This window comes from Eubalaena glacialis, chromosome 12 (assembly GCF_028564815.1).
Source record: "Eubalaena glacialis isolate mEubGla1 chromosome 12, mEubGla1.1.hap2.+ XY, whole genome shotgun sequence".
Lineage (NCBI taxonomy): Eukaryota > Metazoa > Chordata > Mammalia > Artiodactyla > Balaenidae > Eubalaena > Eubalaena glacialis.
The window spans coordinates 60619088-60643890 of NC_083727.1; the positions used below are offsets into that span (position 1 = coordinate 60619088).

Genomic DNA, 24803 nt, shown 5'->3' on the forward strand with positions numbered 1-24803 from the left:
TCACACTGGTTGCTTCTTGTTCCCTAATTCTGTCCTGGCTGCCAGGGAGCTCAGAGCTAAATGTGGTACACAATTGCAGAACCCAACTGTTACTCATTGTTTCTGATATAATGATGTTCCCTTCTTCATTACCTGACTTTGATGCATTTATTTTTATTTTAATGGTTTTCTTATATCTATGTTTTTCAAGCAAAAATTCTTAAATTATTTAAAAGAACACGTTTATACATAATAGGCAAATAGATCATAAAATGCTTGCCAGTACTTGCCTCATTAATGCTGACTTCTCAGACTTCAGGCTCAGCCTGTTGAGGACGATGGCTTCTACCTGAAGACTCTGTCCTTATTCAGTGTCCTTGGGAGTGGACTTGTCTGTCTAAATACTCTGTACTTCTGAGAGTCTTACAGAACTATTGAAACCCAACTAAGAGCTTGCCAGAGAATTCCTGCCTTGTTATGTTCATGGTTTTTTTTTTTGATCACTTCTCAACTACTCCTACTCATGCTAGAGATCCTTTATCCCACTCAAAACCTTAAATATCCAAACCACAAGCCACTAGGGCTGGTTCATTTTGAAACAAACCCCCTACCACTAAAGAATATAAGATTACTTTTATTCACAGACAATAAATTATTTTGATCCAAAATGTACAGAAAGACACTACATTGTATCTGGATAAGACAAACATATTTTCCAAGACAACCATTTCTGCTTTCAAATTCCAGCTTGACTTTTCACAGTATTTGACTTCTCTGTGCCTCAGTTTCCTAATCTTCAAAATGATCGAATAATGGCCTCTTTATAGGATGATAGTGAGGATTAATTTGAAATAACAGATGTGAAATATGACAGTTTTCATATTTTCTTCTCTTATTCTTTCCTACATTATCATAAATGGCCACATACATTATATTCTCCTTATGTAGAACATGAATCATCAAACACATTTTCTCTGAAAAAGAGATAAAATCTAGGGGTGGAGAAAAAACAGAAAAAGGAGATCTTATCTTCTATATTTAAGAGGTAATAGAGTTGATCTTGTTGCTCCTGTGGGAATAAAAAGAGCAGTGGATACAGTTTAGGAGGCAGATTTTGACCCCATAGAAGTAGGAAAATTCTAATAGTTACAGCTTTCCAGGCATTTAATGGCTGGCTCTAAAAGTGATGGCCTTCTTTTCATAGGACATATTTGAGCAGATATTCATCTTCCAGGACTGACAGAGGAGAGTCTTCTGAGTTGAGTGGGAGTTTAGACAACATGCCTTCTAACGGGTGTCTCAAAACACAGCTGCTGAATGTGAGAGCAATCAACTATGACGTCTTTCTGGGTTTCATGGTTCTATTTACGTCCTTTTGAAGCTACATCCTTGGTTGAAAAGGCCATTTTTCCTAGAGAAAAGAGGACCATTCTTCAGTCAAGGGCATGTCTGAAGTTCAAGATCTTAAAGATTTATTCACTTATTAAACATTCATTGGGTTCCAGGCACAGTCCTAGATGTAAAAGGGGGATTAAAAAGATATTTCGTATCTGGATATTATTTTATTCATTCATTCATCTATTCATTCATATATTTATCTTTTTTTCATCCCAAATTACAACTTTTTACTGAACTTTCTACTAAGTTTATGGCATTGTTTTAGGCTCTGGGGATATGCAGATAGAAACACTGCCTTCATAGATTTTACATTTAAGTGGGAGATACTGACAATAAAATTTTACAAATTAACAGAATAATTTTATTTAACTCTTTGGATTTTCTTCATACTTCAAAAAAAACCCAAAATATGAATTGCAAAATGTCAGCTTGAACTCCCTTCAAAAAGCAGGAGACAAATCCCTCCTAGACCAAGTCTCTGTCAAGGCTGGTAGACCACAGCTGCACCCTTGTCTTCCTCTCCTGCATCTCAAAAATTGCAACATTTGTTAGATCATTATCCTCACGACGTCTTTCTTGGTGGGATTCAAACTGTGATAATTTTATTTGAGCCTTCTTCTGTGAGCAGAAACTAACACAACATTGTAAAGCAACTATACCCCAATTAAAAAACAAACAAACAAACAAACAAACAAAAAGCAATGTATATTCAGATGGTGAAATCATCTGTCATGCTTCACCTCATCCAGGTAGACATGTTCTGTTTTTCCATTTTACTTGATAAGCATGTATAACACTGCTATCATTGGCAAGGCCCAGACCTTCATGGTAACGAGAGCTTAGGGTTTCAGTTTTGAGGGTGACAGATGATTACTGCACGGGGTCTGTTAGTTAGCTCCACTTTTTCATCTCTTTCAAGTTTGTCTTTTGTCCATACTTGGATACGCATCAGAGAACGGATAAAGAAGACAGAGAAAATGGTGCCACACTCATAATTAGACCTCATAATTACTGAGTGCTGACCACATGCCAGGCCCCACGGTGCGTGCTTTGTGTACGTTATCTTCGGTAATCCTCATAGAAACCCCATGAGGTAAGCATGATTATCCCCATTTACACTTGAAGAAATCAGGTCCCTGTGTCATACAGTGTGCTCCAGCTCATCCAGTCAGAGTGTAAAGCCTGGACAGATGCGCAAGGCCTCCCCACCCATTGCAGGGAATTTCCTCACCTCTTTCCTGCTCCAGCTTTAGGATGAAATGCAATGTGATTTAAAGGGTGACTGTGTAATGTGGCTACGGAGAGCCACCTGCCCTAGAACTGTGTCACCGCAGGTAGTTTTAGCTGTATGTGCTATGACAGAGAAGTAGTTTTTCAAAGAAGTAATGTTTCAAGTTTTTCTTAGAAAGGTATTCTTTAATGAATATGCCTTTTTGTCTCACTAGGCTGTCAATTTCTTTCTGATTTTTCTCTCTATGTTTACCTTAAAGAATAAATTCTTTCATCTCCCCTGAATTGGCTTAGTAATTTAGAAGAAAAGCTGGCTGATACATCATCTCTATATAGAAGAATGAAACGTCTCTTAATTCAAGGAAAAATATTTTAAAGTAACTATCTGCTGGCCAAAAAAAAAAAAAAAAATAGGAGAGGTTACTTGAAGAGAATTCCTGATACAAATGATAGGGTGTAAGATATTTCTAATCTCTAAAGAGCGGCTATCATTGTCTGAATGATTTTATGTTAGTAATGAAAACCCAAGAAAATCAAGGTTAGCATTTTACGTGTACCAATAAAATTGGGAAAATAAAAGTAAGGAAGAAAGAAGGTAGAGAAAGGAGAGAAAGAACAGTTAAGTCCTCAGATAAGAAAGAATCTGGAGTGAGACAGACCATCAATGGACACTTTACAGCTATCATCCTTACCCCATTACAAATTCCTGTTCAAAAATGCATTTAAAGGCGTTCCCTGACCACAGTATTTAAAGTGGTATCTGCATCTTGTATCCCCTTACCCTTTTAATTTTTTCTAGCAACTACCAATTTCTATCCAAAAAAAATTTAAATATCTTCTCATTTGTTTATTGTCACATTTCCCCATTAGGATATCAGCTATGCAATAGAGACTATATTTTATTTATCCACATATGCTTAAAAATGGGTCTTGTATAAGGTATAGACACTCAACATCTTTTGGATAAATGAATGAATTCATGAATGTATATCAGTGTATGTAAACATAAACCTGTTTATTCAAGTACTGGAATATTTTTTATCTTACATAATAAGAGGAAAGCCAATAAACCTATGTAACATAAACTGTGTTCAAATTTGTTGCACATACTCGTGTGCGTACATTCATATAAAAATCACTATGCCTTTTCAACAATAATCTGAGTGTCAGATTGTTTTATGCAACAGATTGTATATTATAAGTACACAGAAGAAGGTGCAGATAATACAGTAGTATTGCTGAATATGGATAGTATGATCACAGTTTAGAATCAATAAAATTGGGAGCATAAGGACTGTTAGGATGGAAACAAAAAAAGGGTCTGAAGGAACGTGGTCATCTTAATGAAGATGGCTTGCTGCAGTCTTTTTGACACCAGGCTTCATATTTGAAGGGAATGTCCAAGTTATGATTATAAAGATTAAACTGTAGTCATTGTTTTTTCATGAAATTTTAGTATAGACTTAATCCTATACTACATATCATGTTCTTACTGCTGTAACTTCTATGCTGTGTGAGCCAAAAACCAAAGAATATTCTAATGTGTCGTCTGATACAAACACAAGGATATGTCCACTTTCAGTCCATGAAAAAATTAAACATAGAAATTTATTATATTGCTCTTTGGTCCATGCTGTCCCTTTTTACTCCTGAATGCATTCGTTACATTGATGTGAATCCTCTGTTTCATATGTTTTGGGCTCTAATTATTGCCCTTATTATTCCAATGCAACCATGCAAATTAGTACAAGCTATAAGCTTGAGGTTTGAAAGAAACAAGGCCAAGCCAAGAAGACATTGGTGCATAAGAAGTAGGGTTTTAACAGAAAATGGAAACAGGGCTTCTTGTGCTGATGGTCCTTAGATGTTATTGCTCATTGGCATTGGGTCTGTCATCCTGACAGGACGCAGGAAGTGGAGAGAATGGAGCTTTTGCAAGTTCTCTGCATGCTCCCATGTCCATCAGAATAAGCCATGAAGAAAATCATAAAATGCACAGTCCAAATTCAGTGACTACAAAGGAACAAAGTGCCAGAGAGGATGAAGGGGATGCAACTACAGAGTGCCTGCAGAAAGACTAGCTCAGTCCTCACAGACCACAGGGCATCATGGTTCTCAGTGCCTGATCACTGTGAAACACTCGGGTCCCACAGCAAGGTGAAGTAGAGGAAAGAGCCCTGGGCTAAGGCCAGCAGACCTAGAGTGCATTGCTTATGCACTAGAAACATCTGGATTGTAAGGTCTACTTCATAAGGAGGTGGTAAGGCTTACCTAGGGTAAAATGTGGAAATGCTCTGCATGGAATTTAGCAAAAACTGATCTGCAAAAATGTCAATTGTCTCTAAAGGTACCTCCAAAGTAATGGGTATATTTGAGGTGCAATCACCAAGTAGTCAGACAGGTCTTTACGGCTTCTGGAAATCAGGTTTCTAACTGTAGTTCACACGTATGTGTAAATGTGTGCACCATTTTGGTGCCTAGGTCTCAAGAGTAAGAGAAATAGTTCCTATAATAGAGACTGTAAATCATTACTAAAATGTAAGGGTTTTGAAGGCCAGGATTATGGTGTGTCCGTCTTTGGTACCTCTCCACACCACCTAGCAGAGTATTAGGTATTTAATGATTGTCTACTGAATTTAATCAATAGAGGAAGAAACATGAGGAGTCCCTGTTGAACATTTCCATAAACTTTTCTGATTTACAGATATTTTCCAGATCCTTAGAATAACACTCAACATAACACTCAACATATGTTATCTTGCAATAATAAATAACCCCCAAAGCTTAGTAACTTACCAAAAGTTTTTCTTTCATGTTCATGTTCCATGTCTGTTGTGGGCCAACTGCAGTTCTGTTCCTCTTTGTTCTGGGACCCAGGCTGTTGGAATGTCCCTTTTCTGGAATATTGCCTGACTTGTAGCAGAGGGACAAGAGTGTGGTGGAAATATAGGATGTCTTTCATACTTCAGTTTGATGTGTCATATGCCACTCTGTGCACATTTCATTGGTCAAAGGAAATCACATGACCACTCCTGATGTATAATCCTTTTGCTGAGAGGGGGAACGCCAGTTCCATGACTAAATCTAAAGTTATGGGGAAGTAAAATCTCCTCCCAACCCCCTTGGGACAGCAGCAAATACTTTGAACAATAATAAAGTATACTACAGTTAAAAAAATGAAACCAAAATCCAATCTGAAAACAAAAGAAGATTAAAGTTAAAAAAAAAAAAAAAAGAATTCCTGTACTGCCTGCCTGTACTGTAATGTTCAAACTAAATTAACATCAAAATGGTACATTTTATACTTTTATACTTGTGAGGAGTTTCTGTGACCCCAATGCTTATTTTTATTACTAACTCAATGTCTACTGTCTTCTTATGCTATTCTTTAACCTTTCCTCACTTTACTGATAGTCTTGTTCTCCATAGTTGAACTAAGAAAACCCACTTTATAAGAGGTTCAGCATGTCATCTTGATGAATGCAGAAAGAGGATGGAAAATTCTCCTCAAATATTACTCTACTGAGCAGTACCTAACACAGATGAAGACCTGAAATCTCTCAGCTCAACCCAGTGTCTCTTTTTTGTCAACTATACCAGAGTTGAGTAGTTAGCTTAAAATTAATTGATGGTAGTAAGTAAAATATTTTTGTATCATAGAAAATAAGCAAGTTATCTTATTTCCCATTAATGTTTATCCTAAGAACCATGTCCTGTGTCCTGTCTAGGATTGTTAGCTTTGAATTTCCTTTGAATCTTCTAACCTTTTGCCTCTTCACTACACTCCATGAACCGGGTAATAATGATATCACTTATTTTGGTTTCTCTTATTAAAGTGTTTTGAAACTGGCTCACTCCTCCCCTCTGTTGTTGCTTATTCAGACCTTATAGGAATGCAACCACAGCCAAGTTCTACAAATGAGGTGTGATTGCTTTCCTCAGAAAATTACTTCACACTTTAATTATTTTTTCTGACATTTTCACCAATAAATAATCACACATTTTCAAACAGCACAACATAGAGTTTGAACTCTGAGCCTGGAGGTTAGGAAGCCCTTCATTTATCTCTGTCCACATGATCTGAGTTATTGGTTACTTGCTTTTCAACAAAGACCCATTATAGAAAAATTATATTCCAAGGTAATCATGTCTAATGAATTTTGCTTAATCTTTGCTTACATTTGATTTGCTAAATTCCACAGTCATGGCATTTTTCTCTCTCTTTTTTTATTTCCATTGATAGAAGCTACAGATTTTCCTGAAAAGCTATTGTAGTTCAATATGGCTGTCTTCCTTGACATTTACATGCATCTCAACTTTATTTATTTTTCTGCATAGTACCTAGCTGTCCAGCTGGAGAAATGAAGATCGCACATTCAGCAATTTATGCAATCCCAGCCACAGACTATTTTACTGTCTGTTGAATAATTAGCAATGTGTGTAAAGATAGAATATACAGTAACTTGCCTGACTTTGGGCAAAAAAAGATTAGAATGACAAATAGTCAGACTCTAGGGTCAAATGCTTTGCCAGTGGTTGCATATGTTTATGCCAAAATACATAAAGAAATGTCACTTCATCACATGAATGATGACAAACACTCCAAGTGGAGCTGCAGTTCATCAATCATTTCAAATGCGCAGATTGGGTTTACCTATATAAACAAAAGCAATAAAAGTACTCAAAGCCTCACCTTAAACAATTCAAGCATGACATAAACACTGTTACTGCACAGTCAAGCCCCATTTTACTTGAGAAGTAGTCAGAAAGGACCCGACAAACTATGATTTATTAAGATTAATAAAGTACATCTTTAATAAAAAAAAAGTTCTGCCAATATTTTGTATAAATATGAGAATCTCATTCGGCATCATGGCACATCAGAAAGCATATGAGGCAGGGAGTATGATTAATGAACCTTAAAACTGTGGATTTGCAGTCATTCTCAACAAAGTTCCAGGTTCAGGGTGGGGAGCAGAGAGGAAGCTTGAAGCAAGAATCCACAACAGGTAGGTTGCTCTGGGCTCAATTTTAATGATTCATTAAAAAGAAGGTGACTTAATAAAACTATTACATGTTTCCAAGTCATTATTTTTTCCCCAGGATGCTTTCAAAACATGGATCTTTTAAACTCCTGCTAATGTTTTAGGAGAATGAATACTATATTTTTGTCCCTCCTTGGTAAAGAGAAGGCCAACATCTCCAAGGTCATAGATCATAGAGCAGAACTGAAGTCAGAAGTTCATTCAAGGTTACATACCATTTCTGTTTTTTGAGAAGGTGCACTGTCATCATGAGAAATTATAATTTTCTCATTTGCCTATCTTCTTGTTTTCCTCTTCCACCTGAGTGCTGTGTCTGATACTAATTCTATGATTGGCTCTTTAGAAGACATAAAGCAGATATGTAAGATGGCAATGCCACTGTTGTATAATTAAAGAAAATTCTGCTCAGAGGAAGCAACACAATTTACTAATAATGAAAGCTCTTCTAGGTCTGCACATAGAGAAGTTAAATGTTTCAATTCCTGAAATGAGGGACTCAGTTTAGTTGAACTGTACACTCCCTCAAATTTGAACTCAAATTTAACAAAAAGTGAATATGGTTCTCTCTTCTTAATTTCATTGAACTTTTAGAATGTAATTGAATGACATGGGGAAAAGTTCCCTGTTCAAGGTATAAGTGAACGATCAGAATACTTTTGACAATTTTTTCTTCCCCTTTGGCCAATTTTGTAGATTCTGAGGGGTTTAAAGAATTCAGACAAGATATGCCCCATATCTGAAGTAAACCAAATCCCTTACAGGAAGTCATTTTGTTGTCTTGCCTCCTAAGAGGTAGAAACAAACTAGGTGGGCTTTGAGATACTTCTCTGGAGGTGTGGGAAACAAGACTGAACTGATGATAACATTCAAACAGAAAAGTTGATTAAAGTAAACTTTTAAAATACCCCAAAATGATGGAAAAAAATAAGAAATACATCCTTAGGGATGACAAAGGAATAATACTTTAAAATGGCTAATTGGACATTTGTATGTTAAATATCCCAGGCTCTCCACATTCCTTGGAAATAACAGTGGATGGGGGGTGGGAGGGGAGGTCCAACAGGGAGGAGATATATGTCTACATATAGTTGATTCACTTCGTTGTATAGCAGAAACTAACACAACATTGTAAAGCAACTATACCCCAATTAAAAAAAGAAAGAAAGAAAGAAAGAAAGAAACAAGGGACTGGGGCATAACCTTGGTTCCACCACAAATTCAATAACCAATTGAACAATTGCTGAGCAGACAAACTGTAAGCTCTGAGAAATTCAGAGATGAAAGAGGACCCTATCTCCAAAGAACTCACAGTCTACTGTGGAAAAAAAATAACCATTCCCCTCAAAAATTATAGTTTGGACTTGCCATTTAGAACAAGAAGAGCCTTGATTCATGGAAAGTTTTGTGTAAACTTTGGCTTCATCACTGTGCAGACCCAATTACTATGAAACTCATTCAGGTTGAATTTAAATTGCTGATTTTCAGCCTCTTTTTTTTTTTTTTAACAAACATCATTAGATTTTAATTTCTTTCCCCAAAACATGTTTGCATCAGATTAAAAGGGCAAGTGGACTTTTTCTTGACAAATCCAAGATGGCAATTTGAGCTAATAGCTGATATGCATACACATATGTATATATGTATATATATTTATTTTTTAAATTAAAACTACTTTGTAGTAGATATTGATAATGTAGATAGAACCCAGTAACCTCTATCTTGGTCTGGATTTGCCTAAAAGGCAGAGCCTTTTATTTGGCACCAGATAATTCTGTTGTATATATTGTAGGATTTTTAGCAGCATCCCTGGCCTCTACCCACTACATGCCCATAGCCTCTACTCCTGAGTTGTGACAACCAAAACTGTCTCTTGACATTGCCAAATATCCTTGAGAAGGGAGAGGAGAGCAAAATCACCTATGGCTGAGAACCACTGGCATAATGTGAGACTCAGAAGGAGGAAATGTCAGTCCATGGGTATGTTATTAAGCTAGTCACAACTGAGGAATCTGGGGTCTGTTTTGCTGGGGACCCTCTGTCGTGCATAAGATGTAACTCTGATTTGTTCACCTCAAGGACGGAAGAAGGCTGTATTTATCCATTTTGTAACATCTGTTGTTGGTCAAGGATCACCCTATGGGGGGCTGACTCCTTGTACTGCTTTGTGCTTGTGTCAGAATGGCTTGGTTGGTTCACACAGGTGTCTCATAAGTCATCACAGAAGTCCTGGGTCAAAAATAAGGAGGTGCTGAGACCAGCTGTTTTTGGTTACACCTGTGTGAGATTGGTTGACACAGCTATCACTGGAGTAGAAAATAGGGGGAATGTGAAGTGGGGTCCAAAGAGTGTCAAATGTAGCCCAAAGATACATTCTGCTACTATTCAAGACTTTGGAACTCTTGGAGGGATACAGTTATGGGAACTGCAAGAAAACAAAATACTTTGGACTGCAATTCAATGCTCTGGTCATTATTTTTCCTCTCTGTATGCATTTAGAGACTATTAGGGTACATATGTGGGTGCATATGTATAACCTGAGACTTCTTTTCTGGAGAAAGCAAGCAACAATTAGATGGGCCATGGAGATACAGAAAGTATCCACAGGGTAGAATGTGCCAAAAATAGAGATACTGCACTAAAATTAATATTCACCTTAGTCAGTGACTTTGGATTTTGCCCTTTAATTCATGCATTTAAAATGTATTTAAACTATGATATCAGGTAAGAGAAGCACATAGAAATTGTGTCAAATTCTTACAGAGTAGTGAAATGTGAGGTGCATAAAAATAAGACAAAAGTATAAAACCCAATTAAAATTTCACAGGAAATTTGCAGCAAGAATATATTTAGTAAAAACGCCTAATCATGAGTTTTCAAATAAAATTTACATTTGTATTTGATTTTTGTTTCCTTTTTAAAAAATTAGCTCATAAGGTGCATATTTAACTAAATGTTATATATTTGTAATGCTGAAAAACAAGAATGTATGCATATATAGGTATACACCTATGTATGCATTTGTATACGTGCTCAGAATTCTCTTCCGCTTTTCATTTAGCTTATTAAAAATGAATACAAACAGACTCTGAGCTCCAGGACCCTCTAAGAGCTTATAGCCTGTAGCAGCTTTCAAGATAACAGCGTCTTCAACCAGAGGAATTCTGACTTCTCGGTCAGACTGTTTGAAGTTCCCAAGGCTTGGGGAGAGGGTGGTCTTTTCAGAAAAAGCCAGTATTTCAAAGAAAAGACATATCTTTTTTTCCCCCTCTTTAGTGCCAAGATTTGAAAGTGCTCTGAAGAGGGGGAAAAAATATTCCCTTTAAAATGTAGTATTTCTCTAAAGAGACCCATTCCTCTGCTTGGCAGACCCCACATGTGCTGTCTGCCAAGTACTCTGTGCTCAGAGGCTCTGGGCCATACCCTAAACCAGCTATGCGAATCAGGTTCTTCTCACAGTAATGACTTAAAATCAATTATCATGAAAGAGTCTTGTACCACAGGAAGTTTATTTTCCCAACATACGAAACTATGTTGGAATGACACCCATTAATTGGTTAAAGTAGATTATTTATTCTTAAATACCCATAAACTATTTCTTCAATCTGTATTTGGCAATTCTTATTTAAAGGGAAGATGTAATTTAAGTTTGGGCAAACCATATTACATTGTAATGTAGTATTTTTCTTTCCAAATCCCCAAAGCAGCTACGAAGACAATTATCTTCAAGAAGAGGAAACCTGGAGTCTGAAAGCTTGCCTGACCTTGGTCAAGTGACTTAACCTCTTGGAGTTGGATTTTTCTCATCTGTCAGATGAAGCCATGTCACAGGATTATTGTGAAAATTAAATGATGTCATGTCTATACAGTATCTGGCACAGAGAAGACATCAACCTGTGTTAGTATCTTTCCCCAACATTCAGTCATGAAATATCACTTTAATACAGCACCTCGAGCCTCATTTTCTTTATTTGTGAAACAGCAAAGAGCACCTACCTTAGAATGATGTGGAAAGAGTAAATAAAGGAATTGATGAAAGGTACTTGGCATAACACTTGCTTGATGATAACTGCTCCATGCACATTAGGTAAGGAGTGGTATTAGTAAGAGTAGTTACACAACTTTGTTATCACCATTAACAAATCTAAAGAGCATCTAAAACATGCATGGTATTGTGTTAGGTGCTGGGGGTAGAGTGTTAGAAAGCATTGGCTCTTAAGGAGCCAGGGCATACACATATGAAAGAGAAATACTAGGAAAAATTAGCATATCTTTAACAAATGACTAATACAGACTTTAAGTGACATAGGGGTAGTGAGGAAGGAGAAATCGCTGTTAATGGGAGTACTTGGGGGAAAGAGACATTTCAGTTAAGAAGAAATGACAAAATGAGAGTAATGTATAAAGTGATTTGGGGAAATAAAGGATCAACCAGTTTGTCTAGGGCAAGAGATTGTGTAAGGGACTCATGAGCATCAAGACTGAAAGAATTAGAAGGGATTCAATCATGCGAAGCCTTGGGGCCAGGCTTAGAAGTTTTACTTCTTTTTTCAGGAACAGAATGTCAGTGGAAGGGGTTAGAATAGAAGATTGACAAGCAGAGCAAAAATTTAGGAAGACTGAGAGCAATATATTTCATTTTTTTCTTAAAATTTCTTAGCCAATTAAAAACTCATCAACAATAAATATGTGAGCTGGTAATTACTGCTATTTATAATTCCAAGTAGAGCTCTTAAAATTTAATTTTAAATATGAGAAAATTGGCTTTCCTAAAAAATACTGCAAAGCAAGCACCTGGGGAAAAACTAGTTTTTTCTCTGGCTCATATGGGGACACAATTCTCCCCTCCCTTGTCTCTTTCTTTATCTCTACTTTTGTCTTTGTGTCAGAGAGAGACAGAGGCATTTATTCAAGAAGTGTCCTCTTGTGAGTCCTGAATGAGAATAACTAATAAACTTCTGTAAAAGATTATAGAGGTTTTGACAAAATTAACACAGCACTCTAGGAGAAAAAGGAGGAGGAGATGGACAAGGAGAATAAGGGGAAAGAAATAGAACCAAGTGGAAGAACAAAACCAAGGAGAAGACATTTACAGTATAAAAATAAAACTAGCTCCATTTGTGCAAGATTAAAGCTAGAAAATTTTGAGACAAAATAAAATCAGGTGAAGTCTAAAGTTCTTCCTTTCCTGGTGCTGTCCAGTGGAGCTTGGACATAGGCAACAAGCACAATCACCAATGGTGTGTTCAGCCAGTGAACATGTATTATCAAGGACGCTTTCATACTCCATTCCATGGGCAATGGTAGAACTGGATAGCTTATAAAAGATTTGAGCTCATCATTCAGTCATAGACCAAAAAAAAAAAGGAAAGGAAAGATAGCTGTCTTGGCTTGCTTGGGCTGCCATAACAAAATACTATAGACTTGGTGGCTGAAATAAGAGAAATCTATTTTCTCACAGTTTTGGAGGCTGGAAAATCCAAGATAAAATTCCAGCAGGGTTTGGTTTCTGGTGAGGGCTCTCTTCCTGGCTTGCAGATGGCCACCTTCTCTCTATGTTCTGATGTGGTGGAGAGCGAGAACTCTCCAGTCTCTTTCTCTTTATACAAAGCATCAGCCCTCTGGGATCAGAGCCCCACACTTATGACCTCATTTAAACTTAATGACCTCCTTATAGGCCCATCTCCAAGTACACTCACATTGACGGTTAGGGCTTCAACATATGATTCGGGGGACCTGTGCAAAATTCAGTCCAGAGCAATGGACTATGAGCTGAACATCTGGTCCAAATTTCAGTTTGATAAATAACTACCAGTGTGTCTTTGAGCTGATCATTTAAACTTTCTGAACCTCATATCACTCACCTTTAGCAAGGGGTGGGGTGGAGGAGTATTGTTGGGCTAGAGACTTCGGAAGACCCTTTTAGATTTAATATTTTCAGACTGCATCATTATGAATTTTGGTATAAACTGGCTTTATAGATTTATGCAATCTATCGAATAGTCAGACTGCATAAATAAAGATTAACCTGACAATTTCTAAGGAATGATCAAGCTTAAAATAAAGCAAGAGAAAAGGAGAGAACCTTTGGTGGAACCAATAGAAGCGTGACCACAAGTATTACAGTATTGCTGCCAACAGCTGGAAAGGGGTGACAGCAGCAGCAGCAGCAGGACTGGGCTAGGGGGCTTCAAGTTGAGAAGTGATTGCTTGTTTAGTTAAAAAATGCCTGGATTTTTGTTGCCAAAATTCTATAGCTTTTGAAAAACAAAACAAACCCAAATATTCTAATCAGTCTTTTTAGATGGGAACAAAAGCTCAATGCCATCTTCCACAACTAGATTCTCACCCATTCTCACCATTAATCTTTGGATGCACATTTTTATTGACAACAACTAATTCTTTGCCACTATAATTGTCAAAGTTTGGTGAAATTCAGATCACTTTCTACCCTTTTTTGTAATTTTTAAAATAAAAAAGCTACAAAACTAAAGAGAAAGAGTTACAGCAAGCTTGTTAGAGAGACATCGATAAAGATAGGGATAAATCACGTTTAAGATAATTTAAAACTGGTAATTAAAGGAGTAATTTCTAGTTGATGGAGAAGCTTTGAAACTTAAGCATTTTGTGTCCAGGGGAAAAAATATGACAGCGACTGTCATAGTACTTTTTTGTATTATATTGAATTCTATAATATTAGAAAGCCAAGAACATATTTAATAAAGCCACTGTTATCTGTTCTATTATATCTACCAGAATTCACGCCCAGACCAAAGAACCAAGGTCACTGGCAGCCCTGAGGAAGTAGGAGAGAAAAATCCTAGAGACAAAGGTGAGAAACTCAGCAGAGCAGATGTAAGCGCTATTGGATGGATTTTCTCCACCCAGCACCCTAACTGGGGAGTAAAAATACCTTCTGCCTCTTTAAGGTAACTATTTATTTGCCCTGGTATGGACAGAGAACATTTGCTTTAGCTTAAAGGAACAAAAAAAAGAATGTGTGCTCTAATGGAAGAATCAAATTATATCAGAAAAGGAAGCACTTTAAGCTTTATTGCTGTAGATCACTCTGCCTCCAGCTGTGAAACTGATTGATGTTTAAAACCCCTGAGGCACTGGCAGCTGTGATGGCTGATTCAAATAAGAAAAAAACATGTGTGTGAGTGTGCATGTGGGTGTGAGTGAATGAGTGTGTAAGTGTGTGTAGGCAGGGTAAAAACTATATAGGTAAAATTTATTTTCATAATTCTTTGTAAAATTCTTCTAAAATAGATGGAAGGAACATACTTAGATTTGATATTTAGACAGATAAATAGAAAAATGTGTGTGTGTATACATATTCCAATGAAGAGTATACTGGGAGAGAGACATATATATACACACACACATACATATACAAAGAGAGAGAGGGAGAGAGAGAGGAGAAAGAGATCTATATGATCAATTAGATGAATGCTTTGCTTCTATGCCACTAAAAAATGAAGGGTAGATGAGTAGTTAAGGAATTAAGTGGTAAGGTTCTTGGCCTTATTTAACATACGCTAACCTAGTTTAGGACCGGAAAAGATTCAGTAAATAGTTTCAAGGTGTAATTGAATTGAATTAGAAAGACACCTAGATTAGAAGGAATGCTTTGCTCTTGATTTCCCAATGCTAGGCTTAGACCCAAGGAATATTTAATATATGGTGAAGAACAAGGCACGGCTGGGAGGGACACTATGCCCATCAAATAATCCAAATATTTGTTAAACTTAACACTTTCCACCCAGCATTACAGCTGGAAACACAAAGGCTGGGTGTGGAAGAGTTTCTGCCCCCATGGTCTAGGTGAGTGCCGAATGAGAACATTTGCATTGGTTTATGTTTGCATAAAACATGTATGGCTTTATCAATCTCCTGAAAAATCTACAGATTTCCTCCATGTGTCCACTCTTTTGTGCTCAATCCAAGAGATCGAAGCTATGATATGACAAAGATACTTTTTTTTTTATTGAAGGAGTAATGGGAATAACAAAAACAAAAACAAGAGTAGGTGTTTATTGTGTGTATGTGGAAAATCCTGGAATAAACAAAATTTGAAGGGAAAGAGATATATTCTAGAACCTACAATGTGAACTTCTTTAAAATTACTTTTAAAGATATGTTAAAAAAAAAAAAAAAAGAAAACCTCTCAACCAGGTTAGATCAGCTAGTATGAACTGGTTAGAACTCTTATCTTAGGATGAGTTCTTGAAATCTCAACTATTCATAAGAGTATAATAGTGTTTTTAATTGGACCTCTTACTACTCTTCAGTGAGCACTTTTCCCAGAGGAAAAAACCCTCCTAATCCCATTATAAACCTGCAGTTTTCCTTCCTGCTGTCTGCTGAAGGCTTTCTGCACATAACCTTCGAAATTCTTCAGCTTGCCCCTCCGCCTTTTTTTTTTTTTTAATAATTTCATTCTTGCATGGTGAGTTAAATAGTTTAAATTGATTTCTGAGACCTATCAGCCTGGAAATTAATTTTAAAATTTATTAAGAACATTTCAAAGGAATGCTTGTGCTTCTTCTTTCTCACCCACAACTTTCATATTATTTCAAGCTCCCCTCCCAGAGCTTGTAAACAGAGGACTCAGAGACAGCAGAGAAATATGCTGTTTTTATCATCAAAATAATTGTAAAATTGTATCTTGGTTGCATGGACAAATATTGCTGTCACCTTCCTAGTGGCTTAACTAAAATGGAGAAGAATATGATCATTGTGCCAGATGTATCTTTAGCGATTTTATTTTTCTGGTGAAATATTCTTTTTGCTTATACTGGATTTGTTAATATAATTTTCTTGCAGTTCAGGTGACAATGACCTGTTCCCTTTCTCCTTACTCTCCAATATGAACATGAATTCCCCATTACTCTTTGGGGTCTTGTCACTATCTGCCATGGCACATGTCTCCTGTCTCCCTTTGATTTGTAGCAGGGGAGAAATCAGACTGACTAAGCTTCAACAAGAGTGCCCTCTCTGGAGTTTCAATGTAAGAGGGTTTAGGGGCGAAAATCTAATTGCAGGGAGAGCTACTTGTCTTAAGGCTGCATTTGTTTAGAAAATACACTGTTTTAAATCTAACCTTGTGTTATTTAGCGTGTCTTTGGGGTGGGAGGTGCTGAAGCTGCATCAAGACTCTGCTAATTACCCTTAGAGACACTGCCACCTATCAGGCTGCGCTTTTGAAACTGTCCTCTTCCAAATCAGTCCTCAGAAGGAAAGGCAGTTGAGCTTCCTGACATTCAGTGACCCACAGTGATGTACAGGAAATGTGGTGATATTTGGCAAATAAGTAACCCAAATGTACTCATTATGGAACGTGGAACTCTATTATGGTACCCCTTTTGTATTATTTTTTTCGAAGGTTTCTACATACATTATTTCACCAGATCATTTGTTCCTTCAATAGATATTTCTCTGCCTACTTGATGGAAGGCTTTCTGCTAGCAACTGGATATATACTAGTGGACATCACATCAGTATTATAAGAAAGGCATGGTCTACACAGTTATGAGGTATATATTATAGCAGGGTGGACAAACATTGAATACCCAACTATAAAGTGAATAATGTAATTATAATAATTATTAATGCTTCTGAGAAGTTTGGGAGCCCTGATCTTGTTTTGTCTCTGTGGGTCCAGCAGATTTCTCTAAGGAAACGGTATTTAACTGAGATCTCAAAGACAAGTAGGACTTTACTAGTTGAAGAGCTGGTGATGACGATGATAATACCTCAAGTGAAGGGAGAGCATCTGCTGAGACCACACAGAGACCAAAAGGGACCTGCTTCTTCTGAGGAAAAGGAAGAAGGTCAGTGTGGCTGGAGCCTCAGGAGTGAGCAGAGGAAGAGAAGCCGATTCTCACACTCACCCTGTAAGGGATGTGAACATGCATCCTCTATGATGTTGTCACAGATGCAGGTGGCAAACTTGGTCAGATTTCCCCAGAACCTTTGCTCTTTCTCTCTCCCAGCCCCTCTCTTCCTTCCCTACACACCCTCTGAGTTTCAGTTACACATCAGGTAGCATTTCCGGATTGCAAGAAATAGAAATATTCACTGACACTTAAAAACAAGGACTTTATTGGAAGCAGATTGGGTAGCTTCCATAACTGAAGGAAAAGTTAAATAACCAGGACTGAATTAGATAAAGAATGAGAATGATTCCAGAGAATTCAATAGTAGCAACTCATGGCGAGTCATCAAAAGGCCCAGTTACAACAATGTTATATCCTAGGAGAGAAGAGTTTGATTGGCCTGGTTTGGGCTAAGTGCCTATGTCTGCGTTTAGCAGAAGGAAGGTCCCGGGATTGCCAGTTCCAGGAGAATTACATGAGGGGTAGGAAGTATTGGGCACACTGGGCACCAAATGATTACTTCAAAGCAGGTCTGTTACCACCTTCTCTACTTCCCATTTTGCTCCCAGCTAAACTCCCATTTAATGTTTATTGGCTGCTACATTCCGGAGTGACTGCAGGGGGACCTTGTCTACATCTAAGTTATCTAAGGTGTGAATCTCTTATATAAGTTCAAAGGCTTTGTGTCTCTGGACTTCTGGCTGAACTAGTGACTGGAGCCCTCGGGAACCCACTGTCTTCCAGAAGATATTTATGCTGAGGGACTCTATTCTGGGAAAGTTATGCTTAGATTACTAAGATTATTTTCCAATCAGTTACACAAGAACTACTCTAAAAATTATTGTAGCCATTTCTCTTTTTATTTTCAATGAATCATTCTTTTTTTTTTTTTTTAATTAAACGTGTTTTTTAAATGGTGGCTTAAAAAATGGCAGCACAAATGGCTGTGCGAACAATGACAACCTTAGAAAAGGAGATTTGATATTGAAAAAGCTGACAGTCTTATTTTTCAATACACCTTTAAAAACACTTTTAGAACTATTAAGTGTTTATTTAAAAAATTTAAGCCTATTGGAAAAAATATATAAGAAAATAAAAAATCATGCATTGTAAGATAAACACTGTTAACATGTGGCTGTACTTCTTCCAGTCTTTTTCTTTGCATATTTATGTGTGCTTTTTAAAAGTGGTTTGTATTGTACATAGCTTGTATTACTGCTTTTTTCACTTAACATTAGACAATGACCATTTCTCTAGGTCATTAATCTTCAACAGCATGTTCTTTCAGATGCCTGCTTAGAATTCTACGTTATGGATAAATCACAATTTATTTACTCATTCTTTGACTGACGAACATTTGGGAAGGTTGTAAGTTTTATTATAAGCACTGCTACAATAAGCATGCCCAATACATGAAACTCGGTATGCATGTTTGATGATTTTGATAGATTATCTTCCTAGGAGTACAATTACTAGGTCAAGGAGTAAAGACATTTTAACCAGAAAATTTTACTGATTTACTCTCTCAGCAGCAATGAATCTCTGGGGGTACAGCACCAGTTTCCCACTCCTCACAAAATTCATTGTAAAGAATTTGGAAAATGCAGAAATGTATAAGAAAATAAAAAATCCTCTGTCATCTCATCAGCCAGAGGTATCTGTGTATAGCATTTCAATTCTAATCCCTTCCAGGATTTCTTCTCTGTATCTATGGATATACACTCTGCATGTGTGAAAGTTTATGCAAAACCTGGAGCTTTGCTCTGTCCACAGCTCTATTTCCAGGTTTATTCATTTTTTTCCTATTTAAGAATAATCTTTAGGAAATTTTTCTTAATGGTTTGCAATATTCTCCCCTGTGGATTTTATGTGTTAAATATTTAGGTTGGTTACTTCTGATTTTTATCATAAATAATGCTCTGATGAGCATTCATACACAAATCTTAGTGTACAGCTCTGATGAGATCCTTGGCATTAATTTCTAGAGGTAGAACTATTTTGCGCAAAGAGCATAAGTGTTATAGAGATTTTTGATACATGATGCCAAATTACGTTTTAGAAAGGTTTTAGCAATTTATAATTCCACTAGCAGTGTATGACAGCATCCATTTCACTCTAACTTCCTTAGGTGAGTATTTTTAATATTTTCCCATCTTGGCTATTGAATATTCAAAAGTGGTACTTTGTTTCTTTAATTTACATGTCTTTGATAACTAGTCATTTTGATTTTTTATATCAACTGTCCAAATGTATTTTCCTTTTGTGGTTTTTCCAGTTTAGCATCTTTGCAATTTTTTAAATTGAGAGATTCATCTTTTGCTTTTCTTTTTTTTTTTTAATTGAAGTGTAGTTGATTTACAATACCGTGTTAGTTTCAGGTGTACAGCACAGTGATTCAGTTTTATATATGTGTGTGTGACACATATACACATATATATTCTTTTTCAGATCCTTTTCCCTTATAGGTTATTATAAAATATTGAGTAGAGTTCCCTGTGCTGTACAGTAGGTCTTTGTTGGTTATCTATTTTATGTATAAAATCTTTTTCCAGTTGGCTTATAAGAACTATATAATAAGAACACTTTCTCCCAGGAAGAACAGAAAGCAGCTGTGCTCTCAGTGATTCCTGGTCTAGCAGCAGCAACACCTGGGAACTTTGTTAGAAATGGGAATTCTCAGGCCCCAGCCCAGCCTTCTGCAAGCTGTGTCTTACCAAGCCTTACAGGTGACGCTGGGGCATGCTGAAATTTGAGTGCCACAAGTTAGAATCAAGATGCCTTCTAAACACAACAGGATGTAATCACTGTCTCCTCTGAATGCCTTTAACACCTGGTTTGCATAGAATGAACTGTACGAAATTGCTGATACGTGACTGTTCTTGAATGACAAAAATGGCAGTTTCATGTGCTCCAGACTTTTTACAGATTTAATAGTCCTTTTTACCAGAGATGATATTCAAAATATCTAAAACCTGTATCCTCATGCATCAGAAGGAGTGCCTTCAATGTGACAGGGTCCTTCATGGCCCCTTGCTGTGCAGGTTTTTAACACTTCAGTTGCCAGAGGAAGAGTTGGGAAAATGAAGGTCCTCCCTGAAGAGGAGCTGGGTGGCTGGGATGGGGGTGGGCACTCGTGGGATTTGGGCCAGTATTTATTTACCAATGTTTCCAGAAGTATACAATATTTTAATAATATATACAGCTGGACCTGTGCCTACATGACCTGGACATCTGCTCTGTTACTAGTTTCTATTCTGTATTGGTGTTCTTGATATAATTTCACTGTCCTCCTTCAATGACGGCAAACTCTGTGGAGTTAGAAATTGCGCCCTCTTAATCTTTTTTACAAGCTGTAGAGGTAAATATTATTCATTTCACATAATAAGTACTCAAAAAGTGTTTGTCGAATGAATATTGATTTTCAATTATGGCTCATTTTGAGGAGGAAGAGACGAGATTTTGAGACGATGCTACTTAAAGAGAATACACACAGAGAGAGGAATGAAGCCCTTGAGGATTTCATATTGTAACTCACCTAGCTTATTTATTTTCCTGGATCTGTATACACATGACAGAACATTCTGGTGTGATACTTAACTGCTGTCTATAAAGAAACATCCTCGGGGAATAGGACTCAAAAGTAGTCTTAGTGCTTCTTGCATCAGGAGAATAGTTTTCTTCAAGACCCCACCTTTGCCTCCAGCACCTCTGCAGGCTTCTCGCCAAAAAGTGAGTTAAGTGCTGGGCTCTTTGGTGTTTGTGTCTGTCCTTCCAACCCCACCAACTAGGCCAAGCGTACCTGTGTTCTGAACCCCACTGGAACACAGCTGTATCTTTGAGCAAACTGAGAACACTGCCAGTGACAAGGACATCCGTGATTTCAAAGCTTTTTTAAAAATATAAATATTTGTATATACTTTAAAAACATATTTCTGTATAGGATAGTCCATAGTGAAACTGTTTGATATTGAAACATGTAACCAGAGAAAAACTTTTACAAACGTTATTGAATCCTCCTAACATTTTCTTATAAGATCTAAATCAGTGCTGTTTTCCCAAATTCAGCAAGCAAGAGTTACTGCACAATATATCAGGTTGTTATGACAACTGATGATCTAGAACAAGTAAAACCTGTAGGGGTGAAGTACACCATTCAGCATAATGCACTTTATTCTGTTCAAAAGAAAAGTTATTTTTTCCTCTGCAAATGAGACAATATGATGGGGAAATTAAATTAAATGGTGATGTTATTCCCTGAGGGCAAAACAATTCCATTCAATAAATTAATTTTACATCAGTAACTCTTTCTTTTCTTGAAACTGACAGTAATAACCTGACAGCTTAAAGCTCTAATAAACTTCAAGATCAGAATGACTACTCTACTCGTACAAAAGGGAAGTCGGGAGTATCACAGGTATGATAATCATTCTCTGTTCATCACAAACAGGAGAAAATCCTCCAAATTCAATTTAACTAATTGCATTTACCTGATGAAACAGGGTACTTAAAATAGTTTTTGACAGCATGTGGTTTGAGCATCCTAACATTCCCTCCCATTCTTTGGGAAGGTCTCTAAACTTCACTGCCATATTACATTAAGCTATTCTAAATAAATAATACTTGAAACCTGGAAACCTATCAGAGAAAGAATTGTATCGTCCTAATGAAAACAAGAGGGAAGAAGGAGAGGAGGGAGAAAGGTGTGATGGGGGTCTGTGGCTTAGATAAAACCAGCCAGGGCCAATGTTTCAATCTAGTGACGTAGGGATTTGTCGGGGCCGCTAAATTTGGGGCAATTGAGCCCATCTAGAAGCTACTTTTTATATTGAACAGCAGCAAGGGGGGGACTCGAAGCTTTGTGCCTTCATTTCCCCATCTCAACCTCTGCTACCCTCAACTGAGCCAACAAGAACAAATACTAACCCCCAGGCATAGAAGAAGTCATCTCTTTTACTATTCTTCTCATAAAAACTTTATGTTTCTCTGAAAGTATTTTACAAGCGTGACAGAAAACATTATCGCTAATTCCGGTAGACGCACACTGGCCGAAACCTGGGAATTCAGCCAGAATTGAAGAACAAGTCGCCTTTGCATCCTCTCCAGGGTATGACTTCATCGCTAACACTTCTGTACCTAGGCACCAACTCTTGGGTAACACACCGGCTGCGCTGTGCCAAACACCCCTGTGCTTATCATTTTTCATTTCCAGGTGATACTGATGAGTGATTTGTGAATGTTTAAAAAAAACCCATTAAGTGGAATAATAAAGTTGCTCAGTTTCTTTGTCTCATTGAGTGGTTCCAATTAGAGGCCGAAGGATTCCTGCTGCTTTTTCATCATTCAAGTTTATGACAAAGCACATAGCCCAGAGGTACCGGGGTCCTGAAGACTCAAAGAGAGATGTCACCTGTACATCCAAATAGATTACAGAGGTTGGCTAATCTGCAAAGAAACGTGGGTCTCTCTAAAGCAGGAGGCATGTGCTGCCTGTTTTGCAGAAAGTACAATTTAATTGCCATGGTTCTGCAATTATTCACAAATCATGTTGAACAGTGAACAATTAAACCCCAATCTTAGCCCGGCGGTCTTTACTCCAGCTAGTGAGTTATATTTTAAAATGTTTAAGGCAGTTAGCTGAGCACATTTTTCAGCTCAAGCTAACAGACTACTCAAGGTTTTGTCATCTTTGCCATCAATCAGTCTAACCTAGAAACCCATGTTTTTTGAATGGAGTATGGAGGTGTCACATAAAAAGAGGGGAACACTTCTGCCTGAAAGAGTCCCAACCCCCCTTCTAAAGAGAAGGGTCTTATGTGCCAATTCCTCTGTGAATGGTTCCCTGGGAAAGAAAGGAGGCATTGATTTTGGTTTTACTACTGAAAATCTCTAGTGCCACCAGAGATCAAACAAAATACTCTCAACCTTATCTTTTCTTTGGGAGCAATAGCTTATTCTGTTGCCTAAAAGTGCAAAGCCAGAGAGGTACTATATTTTTGGCTGGACTCAAATGACCTATACCTACTATAATCTTAGGTTCAAAATGGTTTAGCTCTTGTCTCTCACTCAGTGAGTAATAAGATGAAAACAGGCCTGGAAAGGGCATGCAAGTGATTTCAACTGGCACCTTAAGGCAATTATAGTCCTAAATAATGGCTCTCAAAGGGCTTGTGTAATTGCCCTATTATAGGTGTGATTCTGTAACAATAAAATTGGCATAATAACAGTACCTCCACCAGTTGCTTTACATTTCAATTAAAGTCAACACTACGAAATGACCACTGTTACTTAGAATGAATGATATAAAGAAAATGACTTTCTAAGTTGAAAAACAACAAAAACAACTTCAACAAGACCCTCCAAAATGTCTCCTGTGGATCCCTAGTCACATGGAAATCCAATTCAACTTCATTCTCCTGTGAAGTTCCTGAAAGTGTAGGGCCAGTTGTATTCCATTCATTCATCATGTGTTCACCAGAAAGGTGATTTTTGTCAAATATCTAATATGCACCAGGCATGACTCTGAACTTTAGTGACAAAGAGGAGAGCAAAATAAACAAACACCCATGTTCTTCTGAAGCTTATATTCACAATGGTAGTGAAGCCTTTTCTTCAAAGGGCTTGAATAATAAAAATTTTTGGCTTTGGGGGCCATCTGAAAGCAGCCATAGATAATACATAAACAAATGGGTGTGGCTATGTTCCAATACTTTACTTACAAAAAGAAGCGGGGAGTTGGATTTGGCCCCTGGATGGTAGTTTGCTGACCCCCTTGCATCCAATGGGATAGTCAGACAGAATAAGAAAAAGATAAATAAGTGAAATCTTTATTAAGAAGAAAACCAAGCGATGAAATACACCAACTTGGAATTTTTTTTTAAAAGATTCTATCAAGGAAGTGAGGTGTGCAATAGATGGCAAGAACACAGTTGTGTTTTTATGTCATATTGGAATTTCAGTTAGACCTTCTACTCACTGAATTTTTGCTGATGGCTGCATTCTTATTGTGGATTAATAATAGGAGAATGCCCTTAGAAAACGTTTTAGTTTTGTTTTACATTTTAAATTAAGAGATTCTCAAATGCCCTCTTTTCCCTCATCTTAGGGTGGGATTTTTTGTATATAAGGAGTATTTATTTAACTATTCTATAAAATTATCGAGTGCCTGCAAAGGCTTTTAAACATGTATAACCTTCCTTTCCATTGTTCTTAAATGACATAAAGTAACTGTGCAATGTTCCTGATTCTGCACCCAGCAAACTGCATCCAAACTCAA

The 24803-nt window shown here is 37.1% G+C and overlaps 1 long non-coding RNA gene across 1 annotated transcript in view; it reads right to left on the reverse strand.

The window, feature by feature from the left end:
* Window positions 1-1250: 1250 nt before the first annotated feature.
* LOC133102614 (uncharacterized) overlaps window positions 1251-24803 on the reverse strand; it is a 69517-nt gene continuing 45964 nt past the window's right edge. Inside the window, exon 4 of the long non-coding RNA XR_009703019.1 lies at window positions 1251-1390. This is a non-coding gene — a long non-coding RNA (uncharacterized LOC133102614). The remainder of the gene's footprint in view (window positions 1391-24803) is intronic.